The sequence below is a fragment of the Halichoeres trimaculatus genome, unplaced genomic scaffold, assembly GCF_033239565.1.
Source record: "Halichoeres trimaculatus isolate MK-OKI-2021-1 unplaced genomic scaffold, fHalTri1.1 fHalTri1_scaffold_1, whole genome shotgun sequence".
NCBI lineage: Eukaryota > Metazoa > Chordata > Actinopteri > Labriformes > Labridae > Halichoeres > Halichoeres trimaculatus.
The window spans coordinates 10,280,297-10,304,501 of NW_027437179.1; the positions used below are offsets into that span (position 1 = coordinate 10,280,297).

General features: G+C 40.4%; 1 protein-coding gene across 2 annotated transcripts in view; it reads left to right on the plus strand.

The window, feature by feature from the left end:
* lhfpl4a (LHFPL tetraspan subfamily member 4a) overlaps positions 1–24,205 on the plus strand; it is a 74,775-nt gene that overhangs the window by 27,264 nt on the left and 23,306 nt on the right. The gene's annotated exons all lie outside the window — the stretch shown is intronic.

A 24,205-nucleotide genomic window follows, 5' to 3' on the forward strand; every position in this document is an offset into this window, starting at 1 on the left:
TTGAAATGCTTTGAAAAAGTTGCTCTTAACAGAAACAACAAGCTCTCTTTTTTCTCTCCCTCATTATGACGATACTTTCAGCTCAAAATGCAGTGACTTTTTTTCTCATTAAAATACAACTTTATTCTTGTAATAAAATTATTTATCTTGAAAAACTACAGCTCAATTTTTTAAAATCTTCATGTTGAACTTTAGGCTAAATTAAGTTCAGCACAAAGATGAACCAAAGACTTTAAAACAAATTTTAGGAGACATCTCAGTGATCACAGTACAGTTTGATGGCTCACAGTATAATCAAGCAATACGTCAAGAACAATAATCATATTTTAAAATAAATCTTACAAAATCTTATAAAATACCAAGCACTTTATATGTTTTGTCACACTGACCAAGGTTTGAGGTGTTGTTTGTGTGTTTTAAGTGCGATTGCCCTGTCTGCAAGACAAATCTACCCTCAGATATAAATATAGAAAAGTTTCAGTTGAAAAAGTTGAAATAAGCCCTTATGCCAAAAAACAACTTAGTAGTTTGAAAATGTAACAATCATCACAGATTTTAGGACAAAAAAGTTCAAGTTGAGTGATTTTTGAGGTGTTTTTGACTTAAAATTGGCTTTAAAGAACATTTTTCACATTATCTCCAGCAGTCAGGAGGACAAAAACTCACCAAAAATACCAACCCAACATTAAGATGATTAAATCTAGATGTGTTTGAGTCTTACCAGTTGACATTTTGTCACAGTCACTTTGGGTTTCACAAAGCAAAGAATGAATCTTAAGCTTTGAAATGCTTTGAAAAAGTTGCTCTCAACAGAAACAACAAGCTCTCTTTTTTCTCTCAAAGTCTCCTTCTCTCGCACAGTTTTGGTGAGAAACTGATCAGTGTTTATAATCTTTCCTCAGAGCTGACAGTCTTCTATGACATCACAGTGGAGGAGAACTCAGTTCAAACAGGTTTGAATCAAAACAACAGTCTCCTGCTAACAACATGCTCCTAATGTCCGCCTCTACTGAATGTTTATTTTAAGGTATAACTTATTAAGGTCTTAATATTATATTTTAACATTATTTAATTTGTTTTGGGTCAATGTCACAAATCAGGCTTCAACAAGGCTCATCATAGCCCAGAATTATGATGTTTTACTCATTAAATCTCCTTATTTTTAACAACTTAAATCTCCTGATGTAATGTCATAATCATATCCTCATAATGACAATACTTTCAGCTCAAAATGGGATGACTTTTTTTCTCATTAAACTACAACTTTATTCTCATAATATAATGGTTTTAATCTTGAAAATCTACAGCTCAATTCTTTAAATCCTCATATTGAACTTTTGGGTTAACTTAGTTCGGCACAAAGATGAAACAAAGACTTAAAATCAAAATGTAGGTGACATCTCAGTGATCAGAGTTCAGTTTGGTGGCTCAAAGTATAATCAAGCAATACGTCATGAACAATAATGATACCTTTTTAAATAAATCTTATAAAAAAAGGCCAGATGCCAAAAATCAACTCAGTATTTTGAAAATGTAACAATCATCACAGATTTTGTTTGGGGTCAAAGAAGTTCAAGTTCAGTGATTTTTGAGGTGTCTTTGACTTAAAATTTGTTTTAAAGTACATTTTTCACATTATCTCCAGCAGTCAGGAGGAAATATCTCCAAACTAATCAACCCAACCTTAAGATAAATAAATCTAGATGTGTTTTATTAAAGATGAATTAGATTCCTGTTATTGGATTGAAATTGTTTGGTTAGACAATTCTTAGCTATATCCATCTTTATGCGTAGATCATGTCAGGAGTTAAACTGTTTCAGTATTTCTTTATGTGAAATCATGTCTAGGTATGAATGGGGTTGCAGCCTGGACCTCTGCCTAACTCTCAGGCCGGGTGCAGATTTTAATCAGTTTAATCAGCTCTGCGGTGCAGCTCCACACTCCTCCTGGCCGTTGAGCCCTCTGGAGGAGCTCTGTGGTGGAGCCAGCAGGCTGCAGGACGTCACAACAGACGCCTGCCCTGTCAGACACACCAGAGGGACAGCTGCTCCCCACCACACCCGGTGACCAAGCCAATACCTGAGCTGGCACAGAGAGAGGAAGTAGAACAGTGATCCTCTGTTTAACACTGTGCGCGACAGTTTCTTAAGCACAAAGAAAATTCAGACTTTAAATTAATCAGGGTGTACCTGGAAACCACATTTTGTGTGAAAGGAAACCCCACTTTTTCTTTGTAACTTGCTTGGGGAACATCCTTTCATGCTGATGACAGAAAATAATGTCAACGAAGCAAATCTCCCCGGAGAAACAAGACAGAGCCCCATACTCACACCAACACACACTGAACACACCAGTTACTCTCTTTGTAGTTTCAGGAAGTGGGTAATGTGAGAATGAAAGCTGCAGAAATAAGGACAACAAGAGAAACTGCCACGCCTGCAGCTGGCTAGAGTTGTTTGAGTCTAATTAGCCCACATTTAGAGAAAGCAGAAAATACAAACATTCAGGAGCTCACACACACGTTTCCTCCCTTACTCCTGGAGTTATGTGTGTGCTTCTGCAACAAACTCCCACACAGAATTTGACCTAGTTTACTTGTGACTATTGAGTAGTAACCTAAAAAAAACCGAATGAAAGTCCACCCAAGCTCTGACAGGAGTTTCTCAATGTTCTTTAAGCTAATTCATCCTTTAAAATCAGCGTTGATGTGTCACTCTTAACTCTTTTTGTTGAAAGTAGCAGAAACAACATCAAACTCATTTCCAGTCAGCCCTGAGTGGGAATTTTCTGGTGTTATGAATACATAATTGCAGCGCTGACTCGCCTCACCCCGTCAGGATCATAGACTGTAAAAAAAAAAAAAAAGATGTCCTGCTTTGCTGGGAGTGAGATCACCACAAAAACTGCTCCCCCTGGTGGCTGGCTGCAGTATAGGTCAAAATAATCCATCTACCCAGTCATTCCAGATGGGCTCTAAAAAATTAACACCTTGTAGAAATGTTTCTCACATCTGATTGCTAAATAAGGCTCTAGTTCTCATCGTGTCATAAAATGGCGCTACCTCCGCTGCAGAGCCACAGCTGGCTACGAGGTGCTCGTTGCTTAGTGTATCAGTCCGTGTGCGCAGCGTCCCAGATATGAAAAAACACAGGTAGTCTGCCAGGACTGAGAGACACGATGAGAACTAGAGCCTTATTTAGCGGTGTTTTTGTGTGAAAGTAACGTGCTGAAAATTCTCTAAATAAAGCGTGAATGTAGACCGATATTAGATTTTTTCGGTGGGAGTCCGTTTATTTGTGTTTTTGGTCAAGTAAAATATGGCCCTGTCTGAGTGCAGAGGAAACCGGAAGAGGAGCAGGGAGGGGGTGTTTGGTGCGAGCGCTCTGGGCTTCTGCTGCACAAAAACACTGCTGTAGGGGTAATTTCTGCCCAAAACCTTGTGATAGGACCCAACTTGTTCCATCCCGGAGTATCACTGAAAGCAAGAGCCAGATTTTCCTGAATGTCCCCTCGGGGATAAATTAAGTATTTTCTAATCTATTCTATTCTATTCTAGATAGAGGGCAAAGGTCATCCTAGCCGAACTATCCTAGCCCCCCGTATGTTGAGTTTTGACCTCTTACATCTAAAACAAGGCATACTTTCAAGAGGGCTAAATCAAACGGATACCTTAAATCATTTCTTTCCTCAGCTGTTGAGTTTCTAAATAAGCTTTAGACAAACTCTTGCACTGTAGGCAACATAGTCATACGAATGTGTTTGTCGACTAGGGGTGTCCTGATCCTATATTGATATTGGAAATTCTCACATCTGTGTTGCTAACTGTCATTGATCCCTGACTGTCTGGACCGGCCTAAGACATAACAGATGTGCTACGTTGATCCCCAAGTTAAAGTGTTGAATGAAAACTTAACTCTAACCACAGCAACAGCAAGCTGGGGCAAAATGTGCCAGAATTTTAAACGATGTGTGTGATCAGTTTGTCCCTGAGAAAGCTTTGGCGTTTAAAAATTAATACCCATCATTTTGGGTTTTTGACAAAACAGAATCAAGTATTTAACACAGCCTTGAAACAAGTGCAAGGGCCGGGTATCATGTGAGCCAAATAAAACATTTAACAGCAAGAGTCTTGTTCATTGTTTATGGAGACCAGAGAATTGTGTGAAAAACAACTCTTAATGAATGCTAACATCTTCTGTTTATGCAAATGAGCTCTCTTTATAACATCATTACAACATGTAATATCAAATTCATCTACAACAGCATGCTGAAGATGTTTACAATTACTCCAAGATCAACTCAACGTACACTAAAATCCAATCTTAACAGTTGATACTCTTAATTAACAGTGCCATGCCCTTTAAAACCCAGGAGTAATTGTGTCACCTCGTTCCTTCTCCCCCATAAGTGATCGAAACACTTTTTAATTAAATCTCTCTCCCTGCCAGAGGGAGCGTAACATTTCTTGACTATAGAGCAGGCACGGAGAGGCATTTCCTCTCAGATCTACACATGCTCTGAGATAATTACACCGAGGGCTTCATTTTCAATCAGCCGCTATGTGAAAGCTACGTATTTATAATTCTGTATAGCTACAGTAAGTGCTGTTTTCAGACAGAGCCTTGGATGGTTGGTTAATTATCTTAAACTGAATGCTTTAGTTGAACGGACAAGCTTGTGTGTGTGTATGTGTGTTTGTGTATGTGTGTTTGTGTGTGTGTGTTCCTCTGCAGTCAGTTCATGTTGTCGTCTGTCAGTCTGTCTATTTTTAACCCTTTCTTTTAACTTCCGAAGAAGGCCTTGAGGACGTTTCTTCAAATTTGGCACAATTCGACTGTGGATCTAGAGCCGAGTTGATCTGTCTGTGGCAGGCAAAGGTCAAAGTTCACTGTGATGTCTTATTCCTTTTATATCAGAAATGTTCAAAGTAACATTTTCTGACACCAGTCAAAATAAATATTACTGGGGATTTAAATCGTCTGAAGTCACTCAATAAAAATGACAGATGAATTTAAGTGAAATTAAATTATATTTTTCAACCTAAAAGGTCAAAGGTCAACCTTATTGCCAAGTCACAACATCCTTTAAAAACATTTGTTGTCATCCTTGTTTTGTCAACACGAAAATTAAAAGTAAATGAAGTTTTAATTTAAGGATTATGCTTTTGCAATATTTTATACATGTACTGTGGCACTGGGCACAAGAGGATTTCAAGAATGCTAAGTTTCCCATTAAGTCATGTGACATTATTCAGAACTACCTGCCATCTTTCAGCACTCACCTCAGCAACAGAGCTGCCTCCACTACCCCTGCGTGCTGTCACTGCCTCTGCTTCACTGTCAGTCTCATCCACCTTTATCAGAAGACATGAAGATGCATTGAGCAAATTGATAAATGAAATAACCTTAAAGTGATACTCCGGGATGGAACAAGTTGGGTCCTATCACAAGGTTTAGGGCAGAAATTACCCCTACAGCAGTGATTTTGTGCAGCAGAAGCCCAGGGCGCATACACCAAACACCCCCTCCCTGCCCCTCTGCTGGTTTCCTCTGCTCTCAGACCGGGCCATTTTTTACTTGACCAAAAACACAAATAAACGGACTCCCACCGAAAAACTCCCCGTCTGAGTGCAGAGGAAACCGGCAGAGGAGCAGGGAGGGGGTGTGTGCGCCCTGGGCTTCTGCTGCACAAAATCACTGCTGTAGGGGTAATTTCTGCCCTAAACCTAGTGATAGGACCCAACTTGTTCCATCCCAGAGTATCACTTTAAGGCAGACTGTTCATATGAAGATTTCTGTGATGTAGCTTAGTCATGTTATCAGCATATTAAATACACAGGTAGAATAGCAAATTAATAATTATGTAGGTTACATTAGAAATGGGCCACCTCCCTAAAACATGACTGAGCAGTTTGACAGTTCAGAAATGGTCAAATGTGTGTTCCCTGTTCCTGGGTGGCGATTTTGAAAAAAAAAAAAAAAAACATTGCAAGAGGGGTCTGAATACTTAGCAGAATACTGAATACTATATATGCCTCAAAGAAGCTAGGTTGGCAACACTGTTGCCTGGCGTGAAACCGACACGCCAGTCAACTGCTAACATTCGTATGAGAAAAGCTGGCTGAGTTTGGCAATCAACTTAACTGTTTGGTCACTCAAGGAAAGGCTAATCATTTTTAAATAAAACTTGAGAAACTTAGGAATACTTACTTACTTCACTTACTTTCCTTATCTTGCAAAATAAAAAACCCTCCTGAAGTCCATCTTCCTGTCATTGATCCTAATCAGTCAAAATGTCTGCATGATGCGGCTGTGTGGTAGGAAACCAGGAAAATGCGGAGTGGAGTTCTACTGATGTTTGTATTCCCCTGCTGATAAAGTGGAACGGATTTTAATGTGAAGCTTTGTATCAGAAACCAGTAAATCACAGAGTGGATTTTATTGATATTTGTATTCTTCACAATAAAAAATGAAACGGATTTAATAGTGAAGCAGTGGTAAGAACTCTGACTGGAGCAGAAAATTTACAAATTTACAAAAGTGAACTAGGAACATGAACTAGTTCATTTAAATTTGGTGTGAACTGAACCTTGAGCTTGCTTACTTTTTGTGTGAGCTGGCACAACACTGTTGGTTGTTTCAGGAGCTCTATCATAGTGGTTTGACCGGCACAGGATGTGCAATAGTAGCAGGGATTGGCTCCAGCCCTCAGTGACTCTGAGCAGCTAAGTGGTTCAGATAATGGACGTATGGATGCTAATGGATGTTGTCTGATCATTCTCCTCTCTTTTACTATTCTGTTGGAGACACTGATGGATGGAAATAATGACTTTTGACTTGGATGGTAATTTTAGTTATTTATTTATTTTCAGAAAGACTTTGATGTCCATCAAGAGCTCGCAAGCCTCATAAAACGAAGCAACTTCCCGTAAGGCTCGTCCTCACTGATGGAACATTTCACTGGAGCTGAAAAAAAAAAAAAATCATGCAGTTTAAAGCTCCTGTGATGAATTTCTGGTTTGTGTGGATTTTGGCGCCCCCTGTAAAGAAAAGTAGTTGAAGATGCAAGTTCTTGTCGGGTGGTGCAAATGATGCTAATTTGAGGAAATAATAGTTCTGTGTGTATGAGTGGTGTAACTGTAACACCAAATTAAGAAAGTAAACACAAAGTGTGCACATTGTGCAATTTTAAGCATTTTGTGTTAAATCAAACACAATGACTGGATTATTCTTTTTTTCAAGAAATCCCACCCTGCTATCTTCCACAGTGACCTGTTGCAGAGGTAAATGTAATAAACAGTTGTTTTGGCAGTGAGCAGACAATAGCTTTCTCTGACTCCCCCAAAGTCATCCAGACACACAAAGAAACCACACATTAATTGTCCACCTCCCTTCTGATGTTGATATTTGTTTTTTTTTTTATCATAAAGAGGCATCAGTATTCATTTTATGGCTGTTTTATAATCAAATTTAAAAAACTGCTTACCAGGGCTTTAACGCATAGCTTAGATTGAAGGGACCCATTGTCTCAAGTCCAAAGTCTAAAAAAAATAAAGGTACTTTGTCTATGTTTTCATACTATATTTGTGGGTTTTTTAACCTTTTTTTATGGGATAGGTGAGTTAATTGAGCAGTAAACCAGAAGAAAGCGGGGGAATCACCTGCAGGACAGGAAGTGAACTTGGGCTGTCCGCTAAGTGGAGCATGCTCCAAACATTGGTGTATTTGAAAACATTTTCATGGTTATTAATGTTACAAACTGGGGGCTCTAATTTTGTGGCGCAGTGCAAGGGGAGCAAACCTGGCGCACCCTGCGCAGTGTTAATTTCTTGCTGCGCACCACTGTGCGCTACCAATTTGTCAATTTGCTAGACCGTCTGTGCAGAGATGGGTGTGACGGCGCACCAGGGGGAGGTGTCGGCAGATTCATGTTGGCGCAGTGACAATTTCATGCCAAAAACAGTGCAGAAAGTGCGCTGAAAGCTCGCCAGCTCCAACCTGGTCTATTCTCGGCGCAAAGCGGAGCGCACCCTCTGCAGCTGTAATTTGGTGACAGGCGCACATGTGAGCCTCAGAGGCAGATTTCCAGTGTCAGGCACATTTTAATCCAATAAACAATCACAGCAATCACTATTTAATATAACCATCTGAACCAGCATATACATTTGTATCTTTATTAACTGTCCCATCACATCTGATGTCAGATTAAAGCTGTTTGTCATAATGGAAAGTTAACCTGACGGCAGCTGGAAGTTTGATGCACATCTTACAATTTAACATTAAACAGCCTTAACATCTGATACTGAGTATATCTGGTTCTCTCATTTCATTTAATTCAAAGAAAAGAGGGAGAGAAAAGACGAAGAAAAAAGAGACAAATAAATGTATGTCACTCAGGTTTTACCCGTGATTTCCCATATTTCTCTGTTTTAGTCTTAATTTTTAACGTGATTCAAAAAGATGGAGTACATTATTGTAAGGAGGCGTTGACGCGCCTCTCTGCGCCTCTCTGCGCCTCTCTGGGCACTGCTGGAAACTTGCAAAGTGGAGCAGGGCAGGTGTGCCTGTGCTTGCGCCTGGTCTACGAAATTAGAGCCCTGGATGAGAGCCCACATGGATCAATGATTGTATCTTAGGTGCTGGTAGAAGCCAGGTGTCTTTAGGCACCCTTATTGCTATGTACCCCACACTATTTACACAAATGATGACAGCTTTTCTACCTTAAAAAACACCAGGTTTGAGCTGGAGTATTTAACCTTTAATCCTTTAATTTCCCCTCAAAGAGAATGTGAGGAGGCTCTGTTTGAATTGGACTACCGCAACACCCTTAGTCCTTCTTTGTTCAAGACAACTTTTTATCGGATACAACGCAATGAGATAAGGTATTCATCAACAGTTACACAACAGTAGTGCTGTTGTTTGAAACGTAACAAGCAAATGTAGGTTTGTACCATAGTTTAGTAGCCAGCTATATTTGGCGTTGTGTGTGAGACGTGTCTGTAATGTGTAACGTTAGAGAATCCTGGTTTTGTCCTGCCTGTCATCTACCAATCAGAGCTAACGTAACCTCACTCTTCATTTTATTGATAGACTCTCAAGTTTGAACAGACCACTGCAGAATAACTGCTGACTGTGGGTTGGAATTAATATTAGCACAAACAGTTTAGCCTTTTTTTGCCTTTAGCCCGTGCTCTATCACTCTCCCCTTTAGCTTTCTTCTGCTCTTCTGTCCTTTTTCTGACCGAATGGCTGTTGAATTTAAAACCACTGTAAAAACCACTGTAAAATTAATCACAGAAACAGTTTCCAGCAGAGGAAAACACTGATATCTCCTCTCACTACTAAGCTTAAGCAGCCGGCGTGGTGTTGTCAGTTTACAATCTCACCTCTAGACTGTGCATTTAAATGAGTGATGAATTCACGATTCCTGTGATTCAAACCAATAGCAAACAAACGTCCATGGACAATGGTCGCCTAAACTGACAGCAGAAACATTCATCCCTCTGTTTCTGAAGACTGCAAATTTTACCAAACCAAGAGACCAACGTTACACAACTTATGTGACGCAGCCTAAATTCTCATTTGAAAAGACTTGAGTCCTTCTGCTCTAATGAGCCTCGGCTGTGTATTTATTCTGAGGTGACCCGAGACATTTGTGACGCTGACTGTGGATTCTAATCTGGTGTTTGGTTGGAGGCAGATGATGATACATGAGAGAGCCGCTCTGTCTGTTTGCCCTCTAAGACTACAGTTCACTGGACTCACTGAATCCAAATATTACATTAAGAGCGTCCACATACACATTTAGTGGGCTCTTTAGGGAATCGACTCTCAGAGCATGCTAAATCTTTTTGACAGTAATAAAATGGCTGAATAATCCCATAAGCGTAAAGAAACAGACAAAAATGAAGAGTATGTATTCATAAATGCTGTGCGTGTGCACGTATGAATGTGCATCATCAGCTCGTCTCTGAAACATTTCCTCTGTGTCACTGGAGACTCACTGCTTCTCAGGCTCATTAGTGTTTGACCTTTATGGGATATTTTAGCAAGGCTATCAAGGATAGCTCTTACACAGGATGTGACACACTCCATCACGTTTCCTCTTCACTGTAGATCAGTGGACATTAGGGTAATAAATGCTGATTAAGTTATCAGTTATTGAGGCTTTAAAAGCATGAGTGGGAAAATCCAAAACAACAGGATTTCCTCTTTGGTGCTTCATCAAGATTACAAAGAGCACTGAGTTCATGGCTCTATTTCCTCCTCCTCCTTCTTCTTCTAAATTTATTTGTCATTTTAGATTTGACCGTCTCAGTGATGCTGGCTTTTTGGACCTTTTGATAACAAGCTAGCAGTCCCTCTCCTCTTTTTTTATTTATGATTTATTTATTAATTTTCAAGAAAAAATTTCAACATAAACACAATGGTCACATATTACAAGAATCATTCTTACAATTTTGATTTTAAAACATAATATAGAGTATCACACCTCATACAGACAACTGCGGGGTAGTAAGTGTGCCAAGCGGGCATTATTATGCAAAATAATAAAAGAGAGAAGGAAAAAATAAAAATAAAAACAAGCAACAACAAAAGAAAAAAATGTCACAATTACCATACTATGCATCCTGCATACTATCAGAATAAGAGTTAGACACAAAAGGTATGGGATTTTTGTTAAGTGAAGTAGAATAGAGAGGGTTATTCATCCCTCTCCTCTTTACAGCAGAGAGCACTGCATCCATGATTTCCAAAACAAATGTCAAAATATGATTCATTCAGACAAGCTAACAGTGTTATCATAACCTTCTAGGATGACTGGATCAAACTGCATGTGTGGATGCATCACCTCATTGTTAGTGCGTTTACATGCAGTCAGTAACCCTTTCATATTCTGAACATTAGCAATAGTTTGGTTGCGCAAGGGCCTTGTTAACACCAGTAACCCTTTTGAAAAAAACGTAATATGCTCATATTCCGGTTTTTTCATAACCCGAAAAACACCCCTAGAGTACTTCTTTTCTAACCCAAATGGTCATGCAAACGCCTATTGGATTATTCCCATTGAAAGGAACTTTATTTTGTGTTCTACACATGTTCTGTTCGCAAGGAATCTTGGTCTTTTGAGTACAGGAAAGTCCGCCATGCTGCTGCTGTCGTCGCTATGGATACAGGAAAACAAAGCAAAAATGGCGCATATTGCATCATGACCTTCTCCGTGTGTTGAGACGTTGTCTGTGTGTCGTTGTTTTGGTCGGTGTACAGTGTAAGGAGGAATAACCCTGTTTGCTCACGCATGGAAACAGGTATTTCTGAATGTTTCGGAGACCAGAATATTGACCTTAAAACAAAATATTGGTTGCATGTAAACATAGCCTTTGTTCATGGACAAAAACTTCTGAAATGGTTTTGTGCGTGTGCAGTGATTTCCACTACAGAGTCATGTCTGTTTTTCATGCAGTGCCACCTTTAGAGCCAGAAGAGTCCAGGAAAAGCAGGAAACAGGGTCAAATTTGTTTATTTGTTGGGGACCATTTTGGCTGGTGGATTTATACACATTTGGTGCTCGGCTGAGTATTTAGGGCAACAGGACGGTGAATGTCAGACTAAATCAAAATAACCCACAGTGTGTGTGTGAGTGTGTGTGTGTGTGTGTGTGTGTGTGTGTGTGTGTGTGTGTGTGTGTGTGTGTGTGTGTGTGTGTGTGTGTGTGTGTGTGTGTGTGTGTGTGTGTGTGTGTGTGGTAATGAAGGAGCGTGTCACTCACTGTGGCTTGTTGATGTGTTTGTAATGGGCTGAACTGCTGTGAGGTCGCGCTAACAGCAGTCACAGTAACATGATTCTCACTAACCCGCTCTGGTTTTTGTTTGTCGTCAGCCATCATCTGCAACATTAAAACATACACGGTTTAACACTGCTGTAAGATTTGTGGCATGTTTTTCCCGTTCAGCCTCTGAACTCATGGGTTATATAGTTTGGATAACTCATTTGTGACAAAGTGTTGGAAAAAATGATTGACTCTCTGACTCACCGCTTCAAAAATCATAGAGCTTATGGACCTGTTGTTAGCTGACTCATAAAGTCCCTGTGAGGACTTTATCTTGGACACTTAACATGGGATTAACAGTGCCAAAGTAGGTCATTTCTAAGTGCTGTTTTTCAGCTTCCCGATCAGGTCAGCCAGGAAAAGGATTGATTTTCAGTACGTAAAAGGCCCTATAACAACACCACACCAGCTGAAGAAGTTTAGTAGAGAGAACCAAGAACTTTGTTTTCTCTACTGGAAACGATATCTTGGATTTCTTGGATTTTTTTTTTTTTTGTAGTAATGGTGGACACTGAAGCTGGACAGTGAAAAATAGAGAAGTCAGAGCATAATAAAGCTAAACAGGGGAGTGATAGAGCACAAGCTAAAGGCTCACTAAGGGGCTAAACTGTTTGTGCTAATGTCCATTTCAACCCACACGCAGCATTTATTCTGTTCAAACTTGAGAGCCTATCAATAAAATGAAGAGTGAGGTTGTGTTAGCTCTGCTTGGTAGATGACTGGTAGGACTTAACCATCATGTATCAGTGGCTTAAGAGGAGGGCAGTTAAATTAAAATCAAATGGAGAAGTGGAGACCTCCAGCAGTGGCCAGGAGAGGGTGCAACAGCAATATGCTTCACTCTCAGTGAGCTAATGTAACTGCTAATGCTAGTTTGCCTTCATCAAGTGTGATGTGAGCTGTAACATGTATGATGTGAGTTTACAATACATCAGTCTGCTATCTTAGCTGTTGTTACAAGGCTAATTTAGAGGTCTGTGAGATTTTTGGGGGGATAGGTGGTCCTTGGTCTGAAACAATTTGAGAAACTCTGCCTTAGAACTCCAGGCTGTGAACAATACCAAACAAACTGCTCACCTTCTGGACACTAAACTATGCTACAAACTGAGTTTGCAAAGTTTAATTGTTGTCACATTTCAAACTAGAAAAGCACTCAGAGAGCGCAGACCTCCATCAAGCATATTGTGATTGTCACCAACACTTTAGTCCTACTTTAATGTTATACTCCCTTTCAGCAGACTGTCTGCTACAATTTAGTGTTAGTTGCAGGTTTGTACGATAATTTGTTTCCTGACAGAGTTAAAAATGATGATGACCCAGTACATATTTCATATTCCAAATCTTAGTATCCAGAATATTGTCAGGATCTGGATCGTACTTTTACATCTGTCAGAAATTATGGTGACCTTGTCTTGTATTGTTTTGCAAAAAAAGTCCTGGATCCAGATGGTGATCTGGTTCACCTCCAAAATGTAATCTCTTCTTCCTTATCCCATTTTGAAGATTTCCTGAAAATTTCATCAAGATCTGCTTGTTACTTTTTGAGTTATATTGTTCACAGACAAACTCCCAAAAACATAACCTCATTGGCAGAGGTAAGAATAGCGCTATGTAACTACAAAGAAGCTTGTCATTTTGCTTCAAGCAAAAAGTTGTCTTGAACAAAGAAAAGTCAGATAATTTGCTCTGTTCATTTGCTTCTCATACACAAACACCTCTTGGCAAGAGCGATGACTTTCCAGCCACAGGTGTCAATGCAAACCACACCAGATGTTCTTCTTAGGGCTTTAAGTAGACCTGAAATTGGTGTTATTTTTAAATGTTATTCTAATTTTGCTTCGTGAAAATAATGTTTTTAGGAATAGCACAGTCAGACAGGTGGTTGTACCTTTACATCGGGGATGTTAGCCGTATTTCAGAAACTGGATGAGAGATCTTACACATGTACTCACCTTGTGGTACCTACAGCAGTCAGCGATGAGAGAACCAGGTCACTTCTGCAAACGTTACACCTCTCCTGTTATATCTGTGATTCTCAAATGTGAATGTTAACATGGAAGAGGTTGAATGCTAACACTACTAGCGCTCTGACGGTTCATTGGTAGCTAATGTTTGCCTCAAATATGTCACAATGTCTCTCTGGAGTGTCAGTATGAATTGTGTTTGTGGCTGCTCATCAATCAGGGAGCTGTGAAATGAAAACAGTTGCCCAGATCTTGACGGTAGTTTGTTGTGATAACAGCTGAGCTTCCCATCCTGTGGGTGACGTCACAGGAACATGGCTGCCAGGGGAATACAGTCCACTTATCCTCGATGTATGTCAGGCACGACCTCCAAATTTCCATCACAACTCCAGCTGTACACAGGACCAAAGCAGCCTGCCAGGATGACAAACATGGGTTTATAAGATGTGTGTGTCTCCGTCTTGTCAGGGTGTGTTATTTGGACTTTCATCCAATCATGTGACTCATTTCACAAACACACACAAAACACACACTGACTTTCTGCTTTAGTATCCATGTGCCTCTTTATCATCTCTCTATCTGAGCCTGGTCTGAAAACTGAAGGCAGATATGTATTTTAGCTACATCAGCCCCCAACACCCCCAACCCTCTGTCTCATAGGTCCAGCCAGTTGCCACAGCAACCCTGCCTCCCTTGCCATCCATTTCTGCATCCCTCCATCACCTCACCATCACAGCCCTCTCCTCTTTCCATGTCTCCATCTCTCTCACTTTTAGTTTTGTCAGATTTGTTTTGCATCCAGCGCTCTCTCCTCTTCGCTCCCTTTGTTTTGATTGTGGTTCGTCTCTTTCTCCTCTCAGCTCAGGCTCCATTACTTCTCTCTTTGTTTCTACTCTTCAAGCTCTTATAGGGCCGAGATCTGCTCTGTATGTTGGTCAAATTCAAATGTTCAATGTGTGTATTATCTCAGTGTGTGCACACATATATGTTGAACTTGTGTTTAGCTTGGGGATTTTCCAAGTTGAATAATTAGACTACTCACATATTGCTGTGATTCCTAAGTTATTTCCTCCACTGACACCATCAGTATCCATCAGTGTTGCTGTGGAAAAAACTGGTTGAATCAATGGATGCCATTGATGCCATGATGACTTACAAACCAAACATTGTATGCAAGTTACCTCCTTATAAAAACACATAACCCTTTCTTCATGCTACCTCATTTTTCTTTCAAGTCCTACACACTCACAGAAACATGCACAAAAACCTAATACACCTGAGGCTTCTCCTGTACTTCAACTTTGTGGGTCAAAAACAGAAAAAGCTAAGAAAAGCTTTTTTGTAAGTGTGCTATTCTGACTTTTATATGCCTTTCCTTAAATAGGACAGGACTGTGGATAGAGTAGGAAACAGGGCAGGAAAAAGGCTAGGCGCTAGTGACCCTGGGGAACATACTTTTCTTTCTGCACTAGAATTTAGGGTAATTGCACATCCACTACAGTAGGTGGCAGTGGCGCTGAAAGCTGATAAGAGGAAATATGACAAAGTGTATGTGGCGCTTGACCTCACGGTGGCAACAGTGGCAAGGAGAGACTGGTGTGTTTTCTGTGTCTAAAAATGTTGGCAGTGGACAGCATGAAGCCAAATAAATTAAGGAACCACTAGAAGATGTTACACCATAGTCACGCTGATAAGCCGCTAGAGTGTTTTTGTACGCTAACCCCATGCCTCATGGGCCTAACCCCATAGCGATAACCTTATGCCTCTTTCCTTGTGGCTCTTTCCTCATGGTGTTAACCTTATGCCCCTAACTAGGGATGGGTACCAAATTAGGTACTTTTATAAAGTACCTAATTCGGTCAAAAGTACTGAGTCAAAAGTACCAAGTACTGATTCACGTAGAATCAAAAGGTACTATGTTTAGGTACCTAAATGCATCCTTTCATTTCGGTAGGAAGTAGAAAATAGTAGAAGAGAAGAGTAGCCAGTTGTCCATGCTGGGCATAAACACAAAATTGAAAGTTTATATATTGAAGAATAAACTTTTTAAATTGAAAATATTTTATACTTTTTTATTCAAAAAATTTATGCTTTTTAGTACATAAACACAAAAAAGTACTCAAAATTTGTACCGTTGAGTACCGGCACAAATTGCCAGGTGCTGGGCATTGGCACCGTATCGTTTCAAACGTAAAAGGTACCCATCCCTACCCCTAACCACATGGTACTAACCTCGTGGGGCTAACATCATGACCCTAACCATATGGCATTAACCTCATGCCTCATGGCACTAACCTCATAACTTGTGGTGTTATCATCATGCTGCTCATAGGGATCGGTACCGACTTAGGTACTTTTATAGGTAACAACCGAATTCTGCAAAAGTACCAAGTACCAATTCAGGTAAATCCAAAAGGTACCGTGTTTAGGTACCTAAATGCATCCTTGTGACTGTGAGGAAGTGGAAGAGTAGGCAATTTTCCATGCTAGACACGAACACAGCATTGCAAGGTTACATATTGAAGATTACATTAATACATAAGTTGAAAAACTTTTATACTTTATCATTAAAAAAATGATATTTTTTACCATATAAACACAAAAAAGTACCGAAAATTGGTACCGTTGAGTACTGATACCGGTTGCCAGGTACCGGGCATCAGTACCGTATCGTTTCAAATGTGAAAGGTACCCATCCCTAGTTGCTGACCTTAGTGGCACTAACCTTGATGGCTCTTTCCTCATGGCACTGACGTCATGGCACAACCCCATGATGCTCACCTCACAGTGCTCACTTAACGGTGCTCACCTCTCGGCACTAACCTTCATCATGCTCACCTCATGGCGTTACCTAATGGCACTAACCTTATGGTGCTCACCTCATGTTGCTCACCTCATGCCACTTACCCCAAGATGCTCATCTCGTGGCTGTAGCCAATAGGCGCCTACCATTGGGTGCACATGACTTCAACAATAGGCAATACTAGCACTGCAAACCTTGGTTAGGTTTATGCTTTCTGTCTGTACCATTTAAGTGTCTTAGAAACTCTCAAAAAGGAATTTGCTAGAATCCGAATTTGATAATTTGGGGTCATAAGGACTGGTTAACACTTGGTTAAAAATCGAAAGTCAGCATCAGTGGAGCATGAAATGGGTGTTTGAAACTTTTGTTGCCCTTTAGGAATATGGTGTTGTAACAATGGTGTATTTGGGTTTTTCATAATGCACAAATTAAGAGGGAATGTTTTAAAGCCACTCTTGATAATAAGTGTCGTTGGCTGAGTGTTCCCTTCTTTCTCACACAGTTGTTGTGTTTGGGATGGTGGGAATGTGTTTGTTATCCTCTGCGATGTTCGGCCTCAGTTAAGTCATCAACTCCTCCTCCTCACCGTCTGTCTAAGAAACTTTAAGTATTGTCTCTGAAATGCCAAAGACTCAGCATGACCTGAGAAATGTTTTTGTGTTTAAAAAACTGAGAAACGGAGGAGGAAACTCACAACACAACAGTTTATTGTTCCGTGGAGAGCTACGCCGTAGACATACAGTCTGGGAGAAAGAGGCTGTGAGAGAGGGTTCCTGGAGACCATCAAAGATTTCTCTGCTGATTTTTTAAATATTACTTTAACAGTATCATCCAAGTCCTGAGGTTTATATCTGGTATTTAATTTTAACTGTTGTGCTGACTGGTTATAGATCTGGCATTAAGAACGACTTGTTTTATGGCAGGGTTGTTGTTTCTATATTGTTTTTTCTCTCGCGGCTTGTGACGGGTGGCCTTTAAACAATTATAACTCTTCATGTTGTTAAAGAGATGCTGAAAAACTCATTTGCATGTGAGAGCTTTTAAAGTGAAAATGCAGAGGGCTTTTCTGTCATGAGTCATTGCAGGTCGTTTTCTAAACCCTGGAAATCTGTCAGCCTCATTGCTCAGTGTAGACTCCCACAACTTTTGTCAACACAAAGCACAGTGTGAAAAACATTCATCCAAATGCTCTTTTCCTTTGCATCTCTAACAAAAGCAGAAACAAAGCTGCCAAGTCTTTCTCTTTTGCATTCAAGTGTTCATCTTTCGTACATAAATGCATGTACACAAATAGGCCCTGTTTGCCCAAGTAAAATCTGAGGTTTTAACTCAGTATCTAATCATTTTGACTTTTAATGTCATGATTTGGACCTTTTTTCCTCATCAGGGTGTCTTCCTACTTTTTTTTCTTGTCAAAAATTGGCTTCATTTGGCTACATTTATCATTGCTACTATACAACAAGCAGCTGTGTGCTGCATTAACTTCATGCAAGACAGGCTCCTGTATCTGGTTGGTGTAGATGTGAGGGTTGATTGAGGTTAGAGTTGGTGCGTCACAGCATTGAACAGGCACATTTCCAGACATAACTTAAAATATCCAGACCTGATCTTGCTTTTGTTATATGTTATTTTAATTTATTTTATTAAAGCTGTGGTCTACAATTTGAAGCTAGGTAATTATTATTCACACAGTTTTGAGGCTGTTATGGTCCGATGGTCTGATCTACGCAATATAAAAACCAAAAAGAATGATAAAAATCCATTCAGTACAGCAGCTGCAAAACGGCTTCATAATTGACCAATCTGAACCGCCGTTTCCTTCATTTCGGATTTGTGGGTTAGTCCATCCAATCCCGTCTCCCCTGCTCGGCACCGTCATGCCCATGGTCCCGACTCGTCCTTCCCCACTACCCCCTCACGTCAGCTAGCTGCTCAGCTACTAAAGCGTCATGGAGCCAGAGAAGACCGAAACCAGGAAGCTGTTACTGTTACCCTCCACAGGGAAGGTAAGAAAATGAAAAAGTTTAAAGTGGACATATCCTGCTTGTTTCTCCTTTTCACTATGCCAGACTAGGATGCCTGTAAAGCATTTCTGCCCTCAGTACAAGTCATTTAGTTCCTTCATTGCCCCACAATAGCGTTCTCAATATCCTCAGTTTAGGCCATTCTGAAGATCTCGTTGAAACGCTCCGTTTCGAGAATGACCTCCAGTAACCTCGCAATGTCACAGCCCTTTGTGCTCTGATTGGTCAGTTCTATCAGAGGGGCGGAGGGGGTAGAGCCAGGGGGCGTTTTTTGCAGCATGGCAGTATTTACAAAATCACCACATTGAATGGAGCAGACCGAGCGAGTTTGCTGTTTGCCATAACTTCACCATAAGGCATTGATAGCACTAATAAAATGGTAGAGTGTAGGATACGTCCTTTTGTGTTGGACCCCGAGTCAGACCCGGATGGTTCTGCAGCTCAGGAGGAAGAAAATCCACCTCGACACAGATCATCTCAGGACGCTTCAGTGTGGTGAGTCAAACCGGTACTGTAACATGTATGGTTTATACGTGGAAATATAGGCAGACTTCACCAATAAACTATTTCTATAACAGGGCTCCATCCTGCTCCTTCACTTTTCTCTGTCTGTTTTATCCATCATGCTGAAAGTGTAGTCCAAAGATCGCCTCTACCGTCAGTTTGTTACTATGTTATTACTGCAGCATTATTGTGGTCCAGGTCCACAGTGCATGTCAGAACAAGCATGCAAATATCACAGTCTCACAAGTATTACGACATCTGCCAAAACTACAGTGTTTTAACTGCTAATTCACCATGTAAAGCCAAGCTGCTCAGCAGAGCAGAGTCCCTGCATCCAGCACTCAGTCAGTCGGCTCTTGGTGGGTGTTTCCCTCAGTGGTGGTTGTGTGACTAACTGACTTCACAGAGGAGGAGCTGCTTTATCAGATTACTCCAAAAAAAAAGAAAGGATCCTCGTGTCGTCATGAAGGTTGAAATCTTGCGGCCAACTGGCAATGACCTATTTTCAGGGGCATCAAATCTCGTTCTAGGATATCAGAAAAAATACAATATCTCATTTTTTGAAAATTCAGGGGGTGAAAGGTCTTGTTTTCAAATTTATTATATTATATGTAAGTGTTAAATCAGGCATCAGCATGATATGTCCCCTTTAAAGGAAAAGGCAGAAGCAAGGAAGAATTATGAGCGATACTGGTGCCAACAGAGACTGAATATTGGAGAAATGTACGACTGGTGGAAAAAGCTGCAGAGGGATTTGGGACTGAAGACTGACGCTGAGACAGCTGAGTTTCTGTTTAACAGGTAATGACTTTGTTTACCACAGTGGGAGATGTCAGCTGAATAACTCTGGTTAGTCTGTGCCCGTACTGGCTAATGACTGATTTTAGCATAAGTTAGCCTCACATCTTTAGCATTGTAAACCGAGCTGGTGAAGACACACAGAGAAAGGTAAAGCCTCGCCCATAGTCCGTTCTGCTCCGATCAGCTGGCAGTGGCAACACCAGACCTGCTTCGCCGGCTAATTCATGGTTTTGATCGTGCTGGTCCAATTGAAAAAGCTACCACTGTGTGTTAAAAGGAGGATGACTGTCTTGTTTGTTACATTTTCTGCCGGCCGGTTTCTTGCTCTGTCGGAGGGGGCATGTTGTTAGGAGGCGAAGAAGGGGGATACGAGCTGGGGGGCGGGTTCTTGGAACACGGTGGGGAGGGGTGAGTGAGGCTGCGTATTTCAAATGTGTCTCAAAAGTCAAACTGGGTTTTAGATCATAGACTATAACTTTAATTTATTTTTTTTTATTTTTAGTGGGGTTTTGCGTGTATATCACCTGGACTGTGGGTGTACTGACACAGTTTTTTTCACAAACATTACTGAAGTCAAATATTTATTTCATGTTCCCTGGCTCTGTAGTGTCAGCACACACACAGTGAAGCAGAAGCATGACAAGTATGTGTGCAATGAATGCTTCTGAAAGATCATAGAGTATGCTCCATAATAGATTATGCTACTTCCAACACAGAAGAGAGTCTCTGCAATTAACTGCACAGGAAAAGTATCTTATTCGGCTGAATGAATTGTTAAATATTTATTACCACATAAACACACAAAAGTACAGAAAATTGGTACTGTTGAGTACCAATACCGTTTGCCAGATACAGTGCATCGGTATCGTATCATTTCAATACCAAGCTGAGGGTGTTCTTTGTCCAATTTTAGTTTGTCCGTATAAAAAACTTTTGTGAGAACGTAAGTGAACCTTTTTTGTGCTGTTCGTCAATCACTGTGATATCATGAAGCAGCTGAAGAGCTTCACAAGAAAGCCGAGGATTCCCACTTATTAAGTGAAGATAATGAGCTTATGACTTTACTCCAGCTGCTCTTGTCAGAGTATTTTTACCGTAGAAAGAAAAGCTGGAGCTTAACTGTGGGAGTAGAGAGTCGTGTGAGTGAGAGGGAAGCTACAAAGTACCTCTCAAAAAAGGATCCTGTCAGTCACAGTTTCCCTCTCACATGAGCGAACAAATACACACACACACACACAATCCTAACTTCACTTTCCCACACACTCACAAACTCACACACATGGAGGGAGAAGTGTGAGCTGCGAGGCTGTGCAGCCGTCCCAGCCCGCCTGACACAGATTTAAACGAAGCTCGATGAATTATTAAGAGTGAGTCTTGTTCACCTCTGTCTGACAGGCAGGGCTAAAGGAAAACCACAGGGGGAGATAAACTCTTCATACCGCACTAAAACTGTTGTGGCTGCTTCCTAAGTATCCACAGAACCGGAAACTTGTGTTTTCAGCGTGCCTTGTTTGATGTTTGCGGGCATCATACAAAGAAAGAGCGTGCTCAGTAGCTTGTTTCCCAAACCTCAAATTAGCTGGAGTACCACAGAGTTTTGGAAATCTGGATCGGACGGCTACAAAGCCTGCAGAGTGTTATTCAGACACGCGTGGTGGATGAAAGCCCTTTGCATCTCATGCAGACTTGAACTCCAAAACAGCACGGTAAGACCCACAGACCTGAGAAACATCTGAGAAATATGACTTAATTCCACTTTTTGTAGATACTGGGGAAATGGATTCGCAAAAGATATTGAGACATTTATTGTGACAATATCGTGACATCAGGGCTGTGAAGCTAAACCAGCACCAGACACATTTGGTAAGCTAGCTAACAATAATAAATCAGAGTTGACATTGTTTAGTTGTAATGTTACAGCTAATAGTCTAACTTAGCCATACATCAGTACAGAACTTTATCACTCCGCAGCCTAAAAAGTTACCCTGAGTAATTAACAGTAGTGTAATTTTCTTTTTCTTTTTCTTTGCAAGGGCCACATCTTCATGGTAGTGGATGGTGGTGCTCATGGGAAATGCAACCTTTCTCCTTAACTCCTTACTGCCTGCATTGATTAAAAATGATTTTAAAAAATGATTGTTTTAATGTCTTTTTGCATTCTTACAGATGTTAACTTAAATGGGGATTTCATGTCGGACTGTAAAACCTCAACCCAGTTGACTCCTGGTCTGGTTCTGCTCGTCATGTCCATTTGGCCTGTAGTCAAGCTAAATACGATCTGGTTTGGTCAGAGTTTATTTTATTCTGAAAGTCACTGGGTGTTTTTAGGTAGTTCCCGTGCTGTCTGCACCTGATTTACCCTACGGCAAATTGACAATGCAATCCGTTAAAAAGAGGATGGTGCGTATCTACTGCAACCTGCCCCAGCTGGACTGCAACAGAGCAGATCCAGTGAGAGTTGACACATTGACTGGAGTGGAAACTGATCTGGTGCCATGACCAAGACTGGAGACACCCTTGGTGTATTTTAGCCGTTGTTTACAACCAAACAAGGAACTTAAGAAAAAAGGTACAGATAACTTGTTGTTGTCTACCTGTTACCAGGTGATAACTGCTGGACCCATTGTTACCCCAAAGGCTGTTTCCCTGCATTTTATCAAAGCCAGCTCAAACACTGATGGATGATACAACTATCGTCTGCGTAACATTTCGACATTGTGTCCCTGACGTCCCCACTTGTCTCTGTTTGGAAGCTTATTGTCAGCGGTGGGGTCATATTGGTAATGCACAATTCAACCTAGCTTTGTTTGAGTTCAGATGAGGTAAAGAGGTGGGCCTTAAGCCTTTTTGTAGACAGCCACAGAGTGCACTCATGTCAGTGAAGTTAGCCATGGTTCTGCATGGGAACATTTTTGTGTTGAATAACTTTTTTTTTTTTTTTTCAAAACAGAAATAAAATTAAGTCAGCCCCTGTACACTGAGGTGAGCTGGTAGAGAAGGAAACTTTTCAGTCTGAAACTAGACTGAACCAGGCTACAAACATGATTATTAATACTGTAAACTTTATTTTTATTACTTTGGCTTTGTATGATGTGGAAGGAATCTGGAGGACCTGCGTTTTTTAGAACTTCTACACGGCTGGAAGTTTCTGCGTGGATACAACCTGGGCTTAAAAATGGATGCTTTGGAGCCTACTAGTCTAGGTCGGGCTAAGCATGGGTACCAATTTAGGTTCTGTTATAGGTACAGACTAGGGCTGAACAATTAATCAAATTTAAATCGACATCGCAATTTAATACAACGCAATTTTCAAATCGCAAAGGCTGCGATTTAAAAAAAAAATTTAAAGTGCATTTAAAAAGTGCAATCCACAAGTATACATATATCAGTGGTTGTGCCAAAACTTTGTTTTTATTTACATTTCTGCACTTTATTTAGTGTGAGATTCATAGAAGATTGGTTTTTCAGATTATTGTTCATACCCCGCCTCTTGTTCTGCAGCACTTTGTTCCTTTCTCTGATTTTATTTAAGGAAATAAATGATAATTTTATTACACGTCTACAAGGTTTTAAGTTAAATCAATCAGTCAATATTCTGCTGTGGTTGTAATAGTTAAAGATACATTATTCATATCTATCCATCTCATTTTATCATAACATGTAGGCCTGGCCTACTGGAAAGACTTGTTTATAAGTTGACAATATTCTTTGTTGTGTTGGTCATACTACAATATGTTGTATTGCTTGTATTAAGTGAATAATGTAGAAGACATATATACCCCCTAAAAATTGCATGCTAAATTGCGATCACAATATTGGTCCAAAAAAATCGCGATTAGGTTATTTTCCAAAATCGTTCAGCCCTAGTACAGACTAGTGCTGCACGATTTGGGGAAAAGGTGCGATTTGCGATTAGGTGGACAATATTGCGATTTAATAAAAAAAGTTGTGTCATGATGAGTCTCCAGACTTGCTTGGTTATCATAGAGAAAAATCTGAATTGCATGTGCTAACATTGCGATTGCGATATCTTCTTTTGCGATTACGTAATTGCATGTGCTGACATTGCGATTGCGATTGCGATTGCGATTGCGATTGCGATTGCGATTGCGATAATCGTGCAGCCCTAGTACAGACCTAATTCTGCCTGTAGTACCAAGTACTGATTCACCGCAAATCAAAAAGTACCATGATTAGGTACCTAAATGCATCCTTGTGACTGTAAAAGAGGGAAAGAGTTGGCAATTTTTCCATGCTGGACATGAACGCAGCATTACAA